Consider the following 17,523-nt stretch of genomic DNA (forward strand, 5'->3'; position numbering starts at 1 on the left):
AAATCAGATGAGAGTACCTCTCAAACAATGCTCCCCTCCCTCCTCTCTTTTCCTGTACTAAAACTTTTTACTTCTTCCTGTGATGTAATTAACCATTTTTTGCTTCCTCCTTTTCACATTTCCTGTTGCAATCCCTTTGCATGCTTAAATCATATTTTTATCATCATATCATTTATTTTATACCTGTTCCCTCTATGTATATCCCTCTTATATTTCATAACAGATATACAATTCTCATGATTAACAAGTATCATGTTTAGGGAACTAAACAGTTTGCCCAAATTGAGTATCAAGTTTTTCTTTTCCCCTCTTTACCTTTTTAGCGTGTCTTGAGCCCTGTGTTTGAAGATCGAATTTTCTATTGAGTTCTGGCATTTTTGTCAGGAAGGTATGGAAATCCCTAATTTCATTGAATGTCCATCTCCTTGCTTGAAATTTTATGCTGAACTTTCCTGGGTAATTGATCCTTTGTTGTAGTTCCATCTCCTTTACCTTATGGAATATAATATTCCAATTCCTTCAATCTGTCAATGTAGAAGCTGCAAGGTCCTGTGTGATCCTGACTGTTGCTCCTCGATATTTGAATGGTTTCTTTCTGGCTGTCTGTAGTATTTTCAGCTTCACTTGGTAGTTCTGGAATTTGGCAACAATATTTCTTAGGGTTTTTAGGTTGGGATCCCTTTAGGGAGGTGAATGGTAGCTTCTGTGGATGACTATTTTGCCCTCTGAATCTAGCACTTCTGGGCTGTTTCTTGGAAGTTTTTTTCCAGACTCTTTTTTTCATCGTGGCTTTCTAGTAGGCCAATAATTCTTAAATTTTATCTCCTGGATCTATTTTCCAGGTGAGTTGTTTTCTTTTCTTTCTTTAGATTTTGTTTGACTGATTCTTGCTCTCTCATAGAGGCATTAATTTCTACCTGCCCAATTCTAATTTTTATCAAATTGTATTCTTCAGTTAACTTTTACATCTCATTTTCTAAGTGTCCAATTTTTCTTTTTAAAAATTTATTTATTTTAAGTTTAAAATATTCAGTTCCACAAACTTTTGAGTTTCAAATATATATATATATATAAGATATTTTCACATTAGTCATGTTGTAGAGAAGATTTATAACCTGGAATGAACTACAAGAAAGAAGAAACAAAATGAGTATTTTAAAAAGAGAGAATAAATACTATGCTTCAATCTGCATTCAGACTCAGTAATTCTTTCTCCAGATGTGGATAGCATTTTCCATCATGAGCCTTTGGGAGTTGTCTTACATTGCTGAGAAGAGCCAAGTCTCCCAAAGTTAGTCAGCACATAATGTGGCTGTAACTGTGTACAATTATCTCCTAGTTCTGGTCCCCTCATTCAGAATCAGTTCATATAAGTCTTTTCAGGTTTTTTTGAAGTCTGTCTGCACATCATTTCTTTTTTTTTTTTTTTAATTTTAATTTTCAATTTTTTTAACACAGTTTATAACAGATAAAAAAATTCAAACTTTTGGTCAGGTGATACTTCTTTTTAAAGCATTTACAATATGGAATACAAAAGAATTTTTTTAAACATTAACCAACTGAGACACAAATAATATTTATGTGGCTAATTTCACAAGCTCTTGACACAATTGTCTCCACAGTATTACTAAGAATTAAAGGACTCTAACTTATTGTTGTCAGCCTTAAGTCCTATGCCTAATAGCTTAATTTTAGACTTATCCTCGTATGTTCCCCTACCAATAATCTGTAATTGAATAGATCTGGTACTAAGCTTGCAAACCTTTTGACTATAGGAAATTGCCACCAAGAGTAGGGACATTGCAGGGAAACAATATATTCCCAACTTCATGTCAGTTCCAGGCAGGATTAGATTATCCTTTTGCATTCAATCAGGCTTGAGGTCTACCAGGTGTCAGTGGGGAAAGTGAGTCAGGAGAATCCTACCTCAGCCCACACTGAACAGCCACTATCCCACCCTTCCCTTGAGATCACCTTTGGCAGTTCATACTAGCATCTCACCAACTTATTGACATCATGGGTTGGAGGCTCAGATCGCCTTTCTTGCTACCCAAACCTGGAGTTAGACTCAGAAGAGCAGTCACTTAATAGTCCCATAGTATCTAAAAAAATGGCAAATTCCAATAAACAGATTTCAAATATGATTATAATTTCACTTTGAGTAAGGAATATTTTTTGAGGCAAGTTTTAAGTGGCGTACATGCCTTCCTATCCATGTTCTAGTTCCTTATTGAATATAAAATCAAATTTATCATTAAAACCTTAACTTTTCCAAGTTCCAAATTTTAACCGAGGTTCCTTTCCTCTGTGAAATTTAGACTGAAATTCTTTTCCCCAAACTAAAGATGTCATTGATTTATTCTCAGTAATTAATTCAGTCAATTGTTTTAATACTAATTGCTTTCACCTCACTTTGTAACATGTCCAGTTTTTCTTCCCATCACTCCCCTCCTCCCACTTCCTAGTACTTTGCATTATGATTACTCTTTCCCTCAGTGTACCCTCCCTTCCATCACACCCCACCCTTCCCTTATCCTCATCTTCTCTCTTTTCTTGTGGGGCAAGATACATTTCTATATCCCATTCCCTGTAATTCTTCTTGCTCTATTATATGCAATAAAATTCCTCAACGTTCGTTTCTAATACTTTGAATTCCAACGTTTTCCCTCCCTGCTCCCTCCACAGCCCCACTGAGAAGGGAAGCAATTCAATACATACTAAATATGTGTTCTTTTGCAAAAGAATTCCATAATAATCATGTTGTGTAGTACTAATTATGTTGCCCTCTGTCCTGCTCTATTCCCCCTTAATTTTTTCCCTATAACTGACCTTGTCCCTTCTCGAAAGTGTTTATTTCTAGTGACTACTTTCTTCCATTTTCCCTCCCTTCTAACAAGCCCCTCACCCCACTTGTTGCCTCCTCTCCTGCTTTCCTGTGGTGTGATATAAATTTTCGTATTAAATTTAGTGAGCATGTTATTCCCTCCTTCAGTCACATGTGGAGAGAGTACCTTTATTCCCTCTCCTCCTCTCCCCTTCTCCCTTATTTCCTCCATTGAATGAGATTTTTCTTATCTCTTTTATGAGTTATAGCCTGCCCCATTCCATTTCTCCCTTTCTCTTCTGGGAATTTTTCTACTTCACCCCTTAATTTTTTGTATTATTTTGATTTTTTTTCGTGTGGATATCATCTCTTCTGATATAACACACCCTGTACTCTCTATCTATCTGTGTGTGTGTGTGTTTGTGTGCACGTGAATGTGTGGGTGTGTACATACAATCTCTCCATCTACCCAAACACTGAGAAAAGATTCAAGAGTTAAAAATATTTTCTTTCCATGTAGTAATGTAAACAGTCAATTTTAGACAGTCTTTTATGATTTTTCTTTCCTCTTTACCTTTGCGTGCTTCTTTTGATTCTTTTATTGAGAAGTCAAATTTTTCTATACAGATCTGGTCTTTCCTTCAACATGTATGATTGAAAGTCGTCTATATCACTGAATTACCATTTTTTCCCTTGAAGTATTATACTCAGATTTGCTGGGTAGGTGATTCGTGGTTTCAATCCCAGTTCCTTTGACTTCTGAAATATCTCATTCCAAGTCCTTTGATCCCTTAATGTTGAAGCTGCTAGATCCTGTGTTATCCTGATTGTATTTCCGCAGTACTCAGAGTGTTTCTTTCCAGCTGCTTTCAGTATTTTCTCCTTGATCTGGCAACTCTGAAATTTGGCCACAGTATTCCTAGGAGTTTCTCTGTTCAGGTCTCTTTCAGGAGGTGATTGGTGAATTCTTTCCATATTTATTTTGCCCTCTGATTCTATTACATCAGGGCAGTTTTGCTTGATAATTTCATGGAAGACATTGTCTAGGCTCTTTTTTGATCATGGCTTTCAGGTAGTCCTATAATTTTTAAATAATTTCTCCTGGATCTATTTCCTAGGTCAGTTGTTTTTCCAGTGAGATGTTTCACATTCTCTTCTATTTTTTCAAATTTTTGGTTTTGTTAACTAGCTGATTTTTTTTAGCTCAAAGACATTCATTTTCTTGAACTCAGTTCTCTCTTTCAATAAATTATTTTGTTCAGTGAGCTTTTGAACCTTCTCCGGCATTTGGTTAATTCTGCTTTTTAATACTTCCTTCTCCTTGTTGGCTTTTTGCACCTCTTTTTTCCAATTGAGTTAGCCTCTTTATAAAGCTGTTATTTTTCTCAGGATTTTTTTTTAGGAAGCTGCTAACTTGTTTTTTTAAGGTCTTCCATTGCCTGAGGCCAATTTAACTTTCTTTTGGAGGCAGGGGCCTTGACTTCCTCTGACAGTATGCCTTGTTCTTCCTCATCTGAAGGGATGGGAAGAGTCACCTGTTCTTGGAGAAAGTAACCTTCTATGGTCTTATTATTTTCCCTTTTCTGGGCATTTTGGCAGTCAGTTACTTGAGTTCTGAGTTTCCTATCCACAACCACCTCACCTCCAATTCTGCCAAGCTAGCATTTGGGGGCTGAGATTCAAATGAGCTTATCCCAAGCCTCAGGGGCTTTAGGAGGGGGCAGGGCAGCTATTCAGGCTATTCAGTGTGAGATTAAGATCAGCTGCTCAGGTGGGGACAGGGCCACCACACAGGGTTCAGTTCCCTCAGGGGTTTTCTGATGAGACCTTCAACAATGGATGCGGGCTACTGCCTGCTTTGGGAGCCCTTGTCTGCTGCTGCCTCTACTGCTGCCGCCTGAGGAGGCCTGAGTTATGGGGACACCTTGCTCCCCTCTTGGCCAGTCGAAAAGACCCTCTCCATGTCCTTTGGTGCCTGTGGATTGAGGGATCTTCGCTGCCACTGGATATTCTCTCCCTGAAGCATGCTCAGATCTGCTCTTTTCTGTGCTACGTGGCCAAAGCAGGCCTGAGCTCTGCTCCTCATCCAGTGTGCAACAGACCTTTCCCATCGGTCTTTCCGGTTTCTCTCGGATAGAAATCTCCTCTACTCCATTGTTCCATAGCTTCTGCTGCTCTAGAATTTATTGAGAGTTCTTTACAAGTATTTTATGAGTTGTGGAGTAAGAGCTAAGTGTGTGTGCGTCTTTCTACTCTGCCATCTTGGCTCCTTCCCCCCCCCCCCCCCATAATTATTTCTTTTAAGGAATTATTTTCTCCAGTTAGTTTTTGTGCTTCCTTTTCCATTTGTTCAATTTTCCTTTTTAAAGTGATGTTCATTTCATGGAATTCTTTTTTCATACCATTAAAATTGTTGGCCATTTTTTCTTCTATTTCCTTCTTCAGCTGTTCCAGGAGAACATGCAAGCAGTTCATGGTCCCTTCTGAAGTTTCAGTTGGAAGTTCAGTCTCACTACGGACTTCTTTGGTATTCTTCTTTTGGTCCTTTTCCCACAGAAAGATTCTATCTTTTTTAACCCTTGTTCTGCATTTTCTTGCTCATGATGTTGATTTGTATTGTGGCTTCTGGTTCTTTCAGTTAGAAAGTGCAGAACTTGGTATTGACCTGAGTGGTGTGGAAAAGCTAAGGGTAGGTGCCTTTTTATCTTTTTGCTTTGTGTTTCTCACTCAAACCTGGAGCTAGCTTGTTAATTGTGGGGAAGGGATGATCTGGTCAGGGGAGATCTTCTCAGCTGTGCTAAGGCAAAGGCAAGCTCATAGGTTGGTGATCCTGGCTGCCCAATTGTCTTGAGGTTTCCCCTGGATAGCTGAGACATGCCTGGGTCTGAGTAGAGCTCCCCTGGACCTCCTCTCCTACCACTGAGGCACGTCTGGGTCCTAGTGTGAGTTTCCACCCACTCTATTGCTCCTCTACTAGTGTAGAGGCACACCTGGGTCCTAGTACGAATTTCTACTACACTGGAGACCCTCCACTTCTGGTTCGTCTCTGCCATAGTAAGAGGAATCCCCCTTAATTATTTTCCTACCTTCAGGTGTTATGAGACTGTTTGTACCTTCACTGTTCACACTGATCCAGGATTTTTCTGGGGAAATATTTTATGGTTCTTTTGAGGTCAACAAGGGAGGAGGAGAGAACATTTACTGATCACTCTGCCATTTTGGACTTTCAGACGTTCAATCTATTAATATGTAACTCCTAGGTTGTTGATTGATGTACAGAGGTGAAGTTACTTGCCTATATTCATAAAACTTGCTAGTGTCAGAGTCAGGAGTTGAGTCAAAGTCTTCCTCTTTCCAAATTTAACGCTCTAACCAAAAGCCATGCTGTCTCTGTGTGAAAATATAACTTATTTTAAAAATCTTCCTAAAATCTGTCAGTTCAAATGACTTATTTTTTTATCTTAGAATATTGTTCATGTACTTCATAAAATGCTGGTTAGAGAAACTTGCAAATCACTAGGTCATACAACTATGTTTTAATTTCTTTTTCTTTAAAATGATATTTGGCACAAAAATGTTACACAGAGTAATCACTCACACTCACTGTTATTTCCAAAGGGAAAATGGGAGGGGGGTAGTTTAGATTTTATTGGAAATATTCAAAAGAATGTTTTAAAACTTCTGAATTTGGAGGGTCTGATAATGACTTAGATTTGTAAATTTTAATATGTTTATTTAAAAAATATATATATTCTTACTAGTTTTCAAACCATTATGTAATTTTATATTTATACAGAAGGGCAATTTTGTAAATTTCCATTTGCACCCAAAGCAATAACATAATTGCTTAAAAATGCCATAATTTTCTAAAAATATATTTTGTAACAGAATGAATTGCTTTTTTCCATGATGAACTTTGCACAGCAATAAAAAACAATTGAGAAGAGACACACAGAGAGAAACTGAAACAGACACAAATATAGGAGAGAGAGGGAGACATTAAATGGTTTGAACAATGTCAGTAAACAACAGAGGCTGAATTAAACCTATTTTCCTAGCCAGTCACCTTTCATTATGTTACACAACTTTCCATTTTATTCAGTTCATATATGTATAGGTGTTTATTTATTCTTTTAATATCTTTAATGAGCCATTGGCTGTTTTTTGTGCTAACAAATACAAAACTAAAAGTAAAGCTGTCTTTGCCTTGAAGGAACTTATATTCTTAAGGGGAACACAACATATACACCATAAACATATGTGAATCTATGAAAAATAAGTATATACAAAATAAATAAAATTATTGTGTTCCTCTCAAGATACAAGAGTCAGAGATCTGGGAAATGTACCAAACATTGGTGCTTTTAACCTTAGGCATTCTAGTTCCTTGCTTTGAAGAGGAAGTTGAGTGCTTCCATCTCAAGCATTCTAGTAGTGGTCTTCATCACTTCTTGTGCATTTCTATGATAGCTTCCTCTTCCTTCTTCCTACCTCAAATATCCCTCTTCCAATTCACCCTTAACACAGCCACCAAATTATTCTCCTAAGTTCAAATGTGACAAGTGTCACTCACCCAATCAAAACAAATTAAAAAACAAATGACAACATCAAATAACCTTCGCTGGCTATCAATTGATTCCAAAGCAAAATATAATGTCTTCTTTTTAAATTCAAAGCCTTATAAAACATTTCTTTACAGTCCTATCACATAATGCCCTTTTACTCTATAGTTTAGAAAAACTTATCTCCTTATTATTCTTTTAAAATAATAATCCATTTCTCATTTCAATTCCCCATCACTGAAATTGTTGAATCCATTGTTGATTTCCACTTTCTAGTACCTTCTTTTATTTTTTTGCCAAAGTATATACATTTTATTTTAAAAAGTTTACAGTTTTCATTATACACAACTCTTTTAGAGGTTATAGTCTTTGAGAAGAGGCATTCATCCTGTTGACAGATGTGCCCACTACATCATCACAATGCAATAAAAAAGGTGGTAGGGAGGGGGAGAGGAGAAAAAAAAGATAAAAATCTTAGTCTCCAATGAAGGGCTTGGAATCCCCTTTCATCTCTGCAAGTATCACACAATATGTACCAAATACAGTCAGTAAATAATGACCATTTCTCATGATACCTACAGACCTGCCAAAGGGCCTCCTCCACTGAGGCAAGGCCAAAGGTACGTCTCTGCCCTCTTGAATGGCATATAGTGATGGTGGAGAATCCTCACATAGCTAAAAGCCGCTCATTATTTCTACATCCCCTGAGACACCCTTCCACAAGACTCGGACTCCAATGAGAAATTCTTTGCCTTCCAGAATCCTCTGTGAATGTTCCACATGACCAAAGGGAAAATGAACATGGGTTAAGACTGAGGGAAGTGCTTGCTGCCCTCCTATAAATCTGAACTAAATTGATTTCAGGGAACTGGTTTGGGGGTGATGATTAAAAAACACATATACACATACGTACACACACACACACACCCCACACATCTTGCTTACTTTACTGAGTAATTTAAAAAAAAAAAAACTTTACTGGGTGAGTCCTTGAGACTCTAAAAGGTTCACAGACCATTTCAGTCAAGCCAGAAGCCAATTCCTGAACCGTGGCTATCTGACCCATCAAATTCCCTTTCAGAAGTTAAACACTTCTCTGAGTTTCTATCAGCCTGTTGGCAATTAGAAAAGGTTCTTCTGAAATAGAAAGAAGATTGTTAGCTCATGACGAGATTATGGCATCTTCTGATGATCATCCATCGAAGTATGAGATGCCAGCGTAAAACTGGATGGTGACCTCAAAGCGGGATGGGGGGAGGGGAACACTCAAGGACATGAGCCAAAGTACCTGTTTCTAGGTCATCAACCACTACCCACTAGCCTCGAAGGAGGCTCCAGTGTTCAAGAATCCAGAGGGCCAATGGACAGGATCGAATGTTTCCAGACTTATACTATCTTGCTTGCTGGTATCTGGCCAGAGCTTAAGATCAGTCAGGGATAGGGACAGAGAATGGCATGGGGCTATAAAACCACAAGATAGGCTTTCAGAAAGTACAAGTACTACCTGAACAGGAAAAAGGAAAACAAATTGCCATTGCTAGTTGCCTAAATAGCTGTGTCCAGTCTTCCGATGGGGTACTGGTTACTAGTCTCAGCAGTAGAAAGGGGAACCAGGTAAGGTTTGGACCAAGACAGAGCTGATTGGTGTGGGAAAATCTACTTTGGCTTACTCTCCCAGCCATATTGGGAGGGTGGGAGTGGGAGGAGGCACTGGATTTCTTTGAAATACAGAAAGCCCTCTATTACTTGGGACCAACCATGGGCCTCATTATCTACCAAAACTTGCCTCAGCTGTAGTGGAGGGGCAAAGATTGGGCATTAAGAAATGCTAATTAAGCAATCTTTTTTGACATGCAGAAAACCAGTTTCCATATATAAGGAAAATGCCCCATCTAGAGCCAAAAAAACATGCACAGATCCATAGCTAGTCTCTCAGAAAGGATATGTACAGCCTTGAAAGGACACCATGTAATTTGTATAGCAATGGCAAGAGGCTCTGAAAGCTAACAGAGAAACCTAATCACTGACACACTTATGTACACACATGCACACGCACGTGCATGTACCACACAATGAAGCAATGCTCAGATTGCCTTCTGGTCTCCAGAACTGTCTCATTTATGAGAGCACCCTGTACTATAAAAACTTCTGATGCTGGTGCTTTACAGTAGAAGGAATTTTTGGCTTGTCTGTTTAATTAAAGAAATGGGCCTTGGTCATGGAGACGAGATGTACACTGGTTCACATGCCCCCAACCTGGTTATGGACTTGCAACCTAGTTGTTAACTAGATTAAAAACAATAGTTATCTGGAAATAAATTTAAGGTGATTAGAACACTATTGTTTATACAATATTGAAAAAATACAATTTTTTTATTATTTTAACTGAAATCACCACTCCCAGCACTTTAAGCCTTCCCCTAAATAACACTGACAGAAAAGGTTATAGCACAAGCAAACTGCTAATTCAGCAGGTAAGCAAGTTAGACCGTGACAGCAGAGATACCCTCCCTCTCCCAAAGTAATGAGAATACAACAGTGCTAGATAACAGTTAAAGTACACCATTACAGGTTAAATAGTTAATACTACCCTTCCAACAGGCCACAAATGCTAGATAGAGAACTTCAGCATGGTAACTAACCACAGCCCTACATAACTGCACTTTTTTTTTTTAATTTAAGCAAAAAAGAGAAAGAAAACCTTTTGCATCATGCCTGTAATTAACCTAAAATAAATTCTTTGTATGTCTTTTTATTTAGGAAAATAATCATACTAAAGCAAGTTGTACTTTATATAGATTTTTCAAAGGAAAAGAGATTGATTGTGCTTTTTGAATTAAAAAAAAAAAGATAGGCTACCTTCCAACCTCACTGAGTCAAATCTTGTGGAATATTGTACTTCTAAATTTAAAAATGCTTTTCAGAAAAAAAAAAATTCTTTTAAATCCACCAAATGAGCCCTGTGGGACGTTCAAAGCTTTCGTTTTTAAACAGTCTCAAAATTGACTAATTCTGCTACTGTTCTTACTGGTTGCACCATCCCCCCCCGTCCCAAAAAAAGGAATGAATTTTTTTCTGGCTGTCTAAACGTCTTCATAAACTCCCTAAAATACAGCAGGCAACATTAAGATCTGAAAGGAACTTTGTAGGCAACCTCTGGACATGTAGGTAGCTGAGTTTACATCTGATTGGAGGGCATTTTAAAATGTCTAATTCCCTCTTAACATTGACAGGGAAAAAAAAATCCATCTTCAAAACCTGTTCCACTACATCAGAAGATATTTCATCCTGTCTCTTTCCCTCCATATCCCTTCAGAAGAGTCCTTCAACTATATCTGAAGAAAGTTGCACTAGTTTTCTCTACATATAATCACTTTGGGTGGAATAACCTTTATTTGCTCAAATCTGTCTTCTGATAGAATTCTGAATGTGTGCTGGGGTCTGCAATGTCCTCTCTCCCCTCCCAGGAGCAGACGGTAATCAAGCTGCTGCCAAGAGGTGGCAGAAAAAGAAAAAAAACACAACACATTAAATGAGAATGCTGAAGTTTTCATGGCCTCTGGCCAGTCTTCCCAGGTCTAATGCTTAGCATAATGACTCGCTGTGATGATGGGAACCTCTCTCGGTAGAAGAAGGTACAATTTACGACGTATGTCTAAACACAGTTCAAGCATGAAAGAGCAAGTTTAAAGCTGTCAAGCAAGCACTCTCAAAATGGCAAAGAAGTAGAGTCTAATTTTGCATGTGCTCTGAATAAGCTGAAGCATTATCCATGTCATTTCCTTCCTTTTCCCCCTTGGCCCACAAAAGGCCTGGAGCTCAGAATACAGACCAAGAAAATGAGGCATGTCCAGAAAAAGGATTTCAAAAGGTTCTCAAAGCAAATACACCAGTGTTTGCAGGGCCCTGTAGCTGGAAGGGCAGGAATCCACATAAAAAAGTACTTAAAATCCAAGTCAAAAAACCTTCCTTTAAATGTCAAATACTCCAGATAGCTCCCTGTACTCGGTTATGGTCACTCCATGTAAAATAGGGTGTCAACATAAATGGGAAGGAACATCACCACTACTGGGCTGTTGGCTCTCTAAGCACACTTATATCAGGCCTTCTCCCTCCCCTAGTCTTTCCTTTTAGAAAAAGCTCTATTCTATCTAATGTCTAAGGGTTGGTTGGTTTGGTTTGTTTCTTTGGAACCACCAATAAAGGAAGCAGTGCTGTCTTGTCCTCACGTCTACCTATCAGAGCAGCTATTTTGTTGACAGCTGAGTAGCGTTCAAGTTGACTTGGCCAAATGGACTTATGAATGCTATCTTTCGGACTGCATATTGCTACCAAAATGGAATGTGGGAATATGCTATGTACCTCAGTTTGAGAAATGACCAAGAAATCAAGATCTTAAGGGTGATATGTAATATCCACATGTATGTATGTATGTATGTACACATGTATCTGTCTATCTATCTATCTATCTATCTATCTATCTATCTATCTATCTATATATCAATGCTGTTATTCATAAAAACCTTGTTTAGTAATAAAAAATTGCTTTGTTTAAATATGAATATTATAGTCTGCTTCTCATGGTTAGGAAATAATAGTCTTTCTGAAAAGCAGACAGCCTTTTCTACTACAACTCCATGTCTTGTGCCTCATGTTCCGAAAAGTCAGACATAGAACTCTCCAACGAGCTGTCCTCACTGCCCTCTGCCTGTTCCTTCAGTACTTCTTCTGTTGCATATTTCTGAATGTAGTCTTTAATTTTCTGTTTGTATTCTTCTGGTCGATGAAGGTACATGGCTGCAGCATCACCATTTACAGGATCTGTGGGGTTTGGATAGGTCAACATCTGAGGCGGGAAGGACTCAAATATATTGGTAAGATAATACAGAGCTGTCCAAGTTTGATTAATTACATCTAGACACACAGTTCCTGATGCTTCATCAGTGTTGGGATGGAAAATTGTATTCATGAATCCTGTAGATGGAGATTTGAAAGGGTATTTTTCAGGAAGATCCACTCTAACTTTCCACACTCCACCTTCGTATGGTGTTCCTTGTGGTCCATAAAACTTCACTACAAATTCAGTTATAATTTCACCTTCATTATCCTGAGTAAGACTTTCTGACTAAACTTTAGAGATACATTTTTGGTACAGTTCAATGTTCTTCAGTCACATTACTAATATGATAACTCGAAAACCGACCATTTCAGTTAAAACTCTGTACACTCAAGTCCCTATGGTTCAAAAGGTTCTGAACCTTCCAAATGACTACGTATTTCTCTGCTTACATTTTGCTCCATCCCAAATTGAATCGCCTTTTATCTGTACATGTTCTTCTAAATTGTGTTTGATCCTAAACCAACCATTTGTATCTATCATAGGATTAAAATGGTTGTGTGCTATTTATCTAAACTTTGTTCAAAATTTGCCTGACACTCAAGCACCATGTTGTCCATGCTAGCATGTTTGCAGTTTAATATGTGTTCTGAAGATACTTAGCCATAGTATCAGAGTACTAGAAGAGATCTTAGAAGCAATCTATAGTCCCCACATTTTACCAATGAAGAAACAAAGGCCCCACGAAAATAGATTGCTCAAAATACAATCAGTGATTTCAAATAAATTTTACCTTATGATTTGCCTGCCTCATATGAAGACAGATGCATTCAAATTCAGTCCAATTCCTTTGAAATACATGCAATGAATTACTGTTTCAAAGGTATTTTGTCAGTGAGTGGATTTTTAAATACATACTTTGTACACACTGACAGGAGACAGATGAGAGATATATTGTGTAAAGGTATGTAAATTTGCTAAGGATTGTTACACACAAAAAAGTATTTTAAATAAAATACACTATTATAATGATAATCAATAAAATTTAATTCAAACTGGACTTACATTCACATTTTTAACAATATGCAATAAAATTCTTTATGAGTAAAACATAGTTATTTTTTATTTTAAATTTGTTTATTTTTAGTTTTAATTTTCACATTCATTTCCACAAGATTTTGATTTTGAAATTTTCCTCCCATCTCTACCCTCTTAAGTTGGCATGCATTCTGATAGCCCCTTCCCCCAGTCTGCCCTCCCTTCTATCATCCCCATCTTTTCTCCTCTTCCCACTTAATTTCTTGTACGGCAACTTAGATTTCTATACCCCATTAGTTGTATATCTTATCTTCCAGTTATACGTAAAAACAATTCTTTTTAATGCTTAGTTTTAAAACTTTGAGATCCAAATTCTTTCCCTTATTCCTTCCCCATGCATTGTTATTGAGAAAGCAAACAATTCAGTATAAGCTATACATGTGTAGCTATGCAAAACACTTTCATAGTAGTCATGATGTGAGAGACTAACTGTATTTTCTCCATCCTATCCTGTTCCCCACTTCTTCAATTTTCTCCTGTGACCCTCTCCCTTTGTATACAAGTATTTTCTTCTGACCATTGCCTCTCTTAATCTTCACTCGCTTCTATCACCACTCCATTATCCCCTTCCACTTTACTTTCTTGTAGGGTAAAATATCAAATTGATCATGCATGTTATTCCTTCCTTAAGCCAAACCAGATGAGAGTAGTGCTGACTCATCCCCTCTCACCTACACCTCTTCCTCTCTATTGAGAAATGTTTTTCTTGTCTCCTTTATGTGAGATAATTTGCCCCATTCTATCTCTCCTTTTCTCCTTCTCCCATTATATTCCTCCACCACACCTTAATGTTATTTTTAGATATGATTCCTTTATTTTCAATTCACCCTGTGCCCTCTATGTATCTATTTATGTATTTATGTATCTATCTAATCTATGTATCTCATATACTGAGCTTTATATTTTCTCAGTCACTTAAAGACAAAAGCTTTCAGCTTGCTTTTCAAAATCCCTCACTTCAATTTATATCTGGAAGATAATTCCTTTCTTAAATTGTCACTGGTATTTTCCACGTTCTTGTCAGCTCTTTATCTTATCTGATTAATGTTGTTTTTTTTTCCTTTTCTGCACATCAATGTCCCAGTTCAGTTTCAAATGGATGATAACTGTTTTCGTTTTCCTACGTCTTAGAATATTCTTCAAACATTTCAATATTCACTTAAAAAGCAAAAATAACAAAATCCCATCACATTTATTTTAAAAGGTACCTCGTTTTTTTAATCACTTATTTCACATTTTAGGAAAAATACATTTTTAAATGTACAATGTTTAAGAAAAGACACTATCTTATCTTTCAAATAACAAGATAATTACATTAAACTATTAGCATCTTTAATATAGAATATTAATTTTATTTTAATATTGTCTAATTTATTTTATATCTAATTAATTAGTCAAGTGAATATTATTTTATTTTTATTAGATGATATTATCTAAATATATATCACTACCACCACCATTACTTTTTACCAAAACAGTAAATGTTTCTTTCAATATTGTACTGAATTTTCAGATTGTGGTTCAATTCATTTGATATAATTTAGTTGTTTGAATTTAAGTTTTGTCATAATATTCATCCCACACCTCAGTTTCTAATTTTATATTTTTTTGAAATTATTGTTAATATGTTGTAATGCCTTTCAAGTGTCCTTCCTTGATTTTTGATTGTAGCATGGAGGGGAGCATTTATGGTCAGACGCTATATGAATAGAATTCTTCCAGGTTCTACAATCCGAGTATTATTATATATATGATTTGTGAGCTTTATCCCATATTGTTTCAGAAGAGGATCATCACCAATAAGATAACTGTTTGGAGATGGATTTGTTAACTGTGGAAAACACAGGAGGGAATGAAAATATATACATACACACACAGACACACACACACACACACACACATATACATGTATATGTATATGTATAGTGTTTATTCCCAGAAGACTCCCTCCTACTTCCACACTTACAGTAGAAGAGTGACAGAAAAGGAGTAAAGAATGACCCAAATAACAAGTTTTCAACAGTCCATAAACAGTAACTACTGTGGGTACTCAAAATACCTTAAGACAGATTAGTGGACACTTAAATTGGGAAATCAAATCACACCCATCTTGATGCCAGAAAGCAAAAGTGATGTTACAGCTAAAAAAGTACAAACTCATTGTGTAAACTTACAGGAAGAGACTCACCAGTTTTATCATTTCATTAGTCTTTGCATCACGTTATATAATCTTTGATATGATTGAGTAAAATGCTCATTTTCATATAATTTTGAAAGACAAGACATGAAATCTTGAGACAAAGTCTGTGAAAAGAGCCAACAGCAAAACTCATTTTCACAGAGTCAATTTCCAAATTCTCAAGTTTTAGCAATCAAATGATAGCAACTATAATTCCTAATGCATGAAGGAAATTGTGACTCCAAGTGCTCCCTGAATGTAGTAAGATGACACTATTTTACCTTTGTAAGGGTATGTTCTATCAAAAGAAAGAGAAAAATGAGTACAGGAAATGAGATGAAGTTGCAATGTATATTAAGAAGGTGTATTCGTATGAGGAAATCCAAGAACCCAGGGAAGGAGGTGGTAGAAACATGATTGGGAATATTTGAGTGAATATCAAAAGAGAGAGAAATGTAAATGTTTTTGTGTTTGGATGATAAAGATCTACAGAATACCTGGTAAGAAAGTAGAAATAACTGTCGAGTTCGGGAAACAAATCACTACCCTGGTAGAGAGGCCTGATGTAGAGTGACTACAAATTTCACTTACCTAGCAATCTGATATAATAATCTCTATATTTCTATCAAAAGCTATTAACTTCTTGACTTGATTTTGTAATAATTTAAGCTTTTTAAAAGTTCAGAAATTCTGAATAGGAATATTTTTCCTGATTTTTATTTTCACTAAAATGGAGTCATTGATTTCTGGAGTTGAAGTGATGGGATACATTTTAGGAGTCTTTGAAAGAGGATGGAGAATTTGAACAAAGTATGGCATATACATTTTTGTGAAAATAGAATTCAAAGAGTTCAGAGGAAAACTAGATTAGATGCTAATGATCAAATTAAGGGGCATTAGGTATGGTCAAGAATAAAACCCTGAAAAAAGAAAACAATTCTAACGAGTAGACAAATAAAATGTGATAAAGAGAATTAAGAGAATGCAAAGATAAGTCCCCAAATATGCAAAATTAAAAAAAAATAATGCAGGGAAAATGGAAGTAACAGAATTTATGAAAGAATAATTGAACTTGTTTTATGATTCATTAAAATGTTTTCATTTATGTCAAATTCTTAGAGTGAATTGAAGCTGATGAGTAAAGCTGAGGATAACAGAAAGGGTTGTTTTTTTTTCAACATACAATGTGGGAAAAATGCTCTGCTCAAGGCAAGAACACATTGAACAGGAAACTATCAGGGAGAAAACGGAGATTGTATATATTAAAAGACTGTAATCTTAATGCCAAAGTTTAATGACAAGAACACAGAGCAATTAATGCCTACACAATGCCACTCTTTTTTTTTTAATTTTTTTATTTTTTTAATGTTTAACAATCACTGCCATACAATTGCGATTTTATCCCTCCCCACCCACCCCCCACTACCTCCCTCCCTCCCCACGACTGCATACAATTCTGTATAGATTCTACATATACTTTCCTATTGAGTATATTTTCACTATAGTCATGCTATGTAGTCAGACTAAGATAAATGAAAGAATCCGTATAACAAATCAGAACATGATACACAAACAGATACACATACATAAATATGATCTGCTACATTATGTGAGTGACTTCCATATTTCTCTCTCTGAGTGTGGAAGGCATTTTGCCTTGAGGTCCACCATTGGGATTTTTTTTTTTTTCAGAAGTTCTTGTGTTATTACAAAAATCTAAGTCTACCAGAAAAAACTCTCACACACTGTGGTTGTTGCTGTGCATAAAGTTCTCCTGGTTCTGCTCCTTTCACTCAGCATCAGGTCATATAAGTCCTTCCAGGCCTCTCTGAAGTCTTCTTGTTCATCATTTCTTATGGCACAATAGTACTCCATTACATTCATATACCATAATTTATTCAGCCATTCCCCAATTGATGGACATCCCCTTGACTTCCAGTTTTTGGCAACTACATAGAGTGCTGCTATAAATATTTTTGTACATGTGGGACCCTTTCCCATTTTTATGATCTCTTGGGGATAT

General features: G+C 36.5%; 1 pseudogene; it reads right to left on the reverse strand.

The window, feature by feature from the left end:
- Window positions 1–11,928: 11,928 nt before the first annotated feature.
- Window positions 11,929–12,465, reverse strand: LOC140511300 (ubiquitin-conjugating enzyme E2 H pseudogene; annotated as a pseudogene).
- Between the last annotated feature and the right edge of the window lie 5,058 nt (window positions 12,466–17,523).

This window comes from Notamacropus eugenii, chromosome 6, assembly GCF_028372415.1.
Source record: "Notamacropus eugenii isolate mMacEug1 chromosome 6, mMacEug1.pri_v2, whole genome shotgun sequence".
Taxonomy (NCBI): Eukaryota; Metazoa; Chordata; class Mammalia; order Diprotodontia; family Macropodidae; genus Notamacropus; species Notamacropus eugenii.